Raw genomic sequence first — 2887 nt, forward strand, 5'->3', positions numbered from 1 at the left:
TCCAACTACACCAAAACTCTTGCCTTTTTAATCAGGATAAATATTCAAATATAAAACCTTCAAAGCATCTCCATATTTAAAATTGGTCCAATCTCTGTGCAGAGGAGGAAATAATAGATGCTTATAGAGGCAACTATTTTTAAATGTTATAATTTTAGTATATTTAGAATGCATTCCTCCAAAAAGTCAGGAAGACTGGTAGAAATTCTCAGGGAAATAAAAACTCATCTTGGGGCACAGAATTAAATCTGAATATTTCACTGGGGATTGAGAAGAAAGTAAAGTTTACAATATGTATCAAATTTTAAGGAAAAAAGTTCCTCAATATTAGGGCCCAGAGAAAAGGACAGAGGGTAGGAAGGGCAATGCACTATGACAATCTCACTATAAATGGGTTCAGAGTGTGTGTATTATGAAAGACATATCTAAGAGAGGTAGAACAGAAGGCAATGTACCTTAAATATGTATTCAAAGTTGGCTTCCCTTAATGCAAGATGCCTACTCAAGGCAACACTATAGAAGGCATTTGCTTAACCTCAGAAGACTGCCTACAGTTAAATGCCTAGATGACTTGTAAACCACTTGTCTGGAAGAACTGATCTCTAACCTCAACTGTAGATGATGCTTCCAGCAGTTTATTTGTAAAAACTGTGTGTGTACAGGTGGAGGGAGAGATAACCATATCTACAACTGATTACAGGGGCCCATCTTTAATTTTAGATGTATATGATTTGTTACGTTTGGTATCTCAATTGTCTGACTCATACCAGGTTCTCCTTAAATAAATAACTAAATCTAAGATTTGTTCCTTGAAGGAATACTAGGAAAATGACCAGAGGGGCACAGAAAAGAATGTCCCAATGGACTCCAGTTCTCTAACCAGCCTTGATGTCTCATATGCTTTCAGCCCCAAAGATAACACCAACACAGTTCTCAGGAGCTCCAAAGAGGCCTTATCAGAGCCCCTTTTCTTTATTTAGTTAGGCCTTTCTACATCAGGTCTCTGCCATTAAAAAAAAAAAGGACAAAAACGATATAGCCACTTGGCAATAGTTCAGGAATATGTGAATTCGAACTTTATCTAAAGCCCTCTACATCATTGTCAGAAAGGTGGATGAGGATTTCCCAGAACTTATATCCACTTGCATAGTCTGGCTCCTTTATAAAGAGAGGTTTTTTTTAATGGAGAAAGACTTGAGAAAAGAGACCATAAAACCAGGGCACTTTTGAGCAATAAGAGAAGCATAGAGTGTCCTCCCTAGACTTCACAAATCATAATGAGTACTGGGCCTCAGAAGCCCAGTATCAGATCGCTCTGGCAAGTTTAGGGAATCAGTTCTTCAAAGATCAGTCCCCAAGTCCACCCCCACCTTTGCTTTCTTGGGCAGAATAAATGCTGTTTTCTACCACATACAAAGTCTGCAGAATGGGCAGCATCTCAGGGGCCGAAGGACTTGGCACAAAGCAATTTCACTCTTCTCAGGGTCTTCTATTACTCTGTATCCTGGATACCAAGGGGGTAGGAATCTCAGGATCATGAGAATCTGAAGTAAAGCACAGGATCCTACCTATCAAGTCCCTGTACATTCCAAAATATTATCATAGCTCAGAGACATAAGCAAAGGGGGTGGAAAATGAGGAATGGTCATAGATATTGTAGATCAAGTGAAAGTTTCCCTTAAATCTGCCTGTGTTATTCATGACTAAGTTTGGCTTACAGAACATTTCTTTTAAAATTACAATGAATCCTATGCGATCATTCAGATTCTTCCTCTAGTGCTGATTGATTTCTCTTTCTTTCCATGTGTACACACACAGAGAAACATATACAGGATGATCGAACAAAGAGAGAAGAAGAAAGAGAAAAAACAGGAGGAAGTGAAGGAAGAAAAGGAGGAGGGAAGAGGAGGAGGCATAGGAGGGAAGAACCAGAGGAGAATAAAGAAAGGGTAGAAAAAGGGAAATTTTTCAGGGAAGTTACAAACATTGTGGTCTTTCCCTGAAATACAATGGTATGTATTACCTGAAAACAAAGTTTCTTTCATACCAAGAGTTTATTTATCAAAATGAAGGAGTCAAGATTGACATGATTCTAATTTAAATATTTTATCCAAATATTGCCGATTACATCATTGAAGTCCTTTATTGTAAGTTTGTGCTTTAAAAATTCATCTTCCCAGGATTCAGTCCAAGATCCCATGGTATTTAATTATATCTCTAGACTCCTTTAAGTTAGATTTTCTCAGTTCTACTTGGTCTTGTACTGCTTTGAGATTTTGAAGAATGCCAGCCATGTATTTTGGAAAAAAAAAAAAAAGTCCCTTGAATTGGATTTTTCTGCCATTTCCTCAAGAATAAGAATCAGATTATGCATTTTGGCAACTATTACAGAAGTGATGTGTCATTTTCAGTGCATCATGTTCAGAAGGCTCGTTATGTCTATCTATTTTTTATTCTTGGTAGTATTAATTCTGATCAGTTGATTAGAGATATCAACCAGGTTTATTTGTTGCAAAGTTACTATATTTCTCTTCATAATTAATAAGGACCTTGTGTGGAGATATTGTGTATTTTAGTCAGTTTTTTCACTGCTGTGACTAAATGACCTGGACAGAACAATTTTGAAGGAGGAAAAATTTATTATAGGTTCTCGGTTTCAGAGGTCTCAGTCCATAGAAGTCTGGCTCCAAATTTCAGGGCTCACAGTGAGACAGGACATCATGGTGGAAGAGCGTGGCAGAGGGAAGCAGCTCACATGATAATCAGAAAGCAGAGAGAGACTCCATTCTCCAGATACAAAATATACACACCCTAGCCATGCCTCCAATGAACCACTTCCTTCAGCCACACCCCACCTGCCTCCAGTTACCACTCAGTTAATTCCACC

The sequence above is a fragment of the Marmota monax genome, unplaced genomic scaffold, assembly GCF_021218885.2.
Source record: "Marmota monax isolate L192 unplaced genomic scaffold, Marmota_monax_Labrador192_F-V1.1 WCK01_AAM20220418_F8-fsc00006, whole genome shotgun sequence".
Classification (NCBI taxonomy): domain Eukaryota; kingdom Metazoa; phylum Chordata; class Mammalia; order Rodentia; family Sciuridae; genus Marmota; species Marmota monax.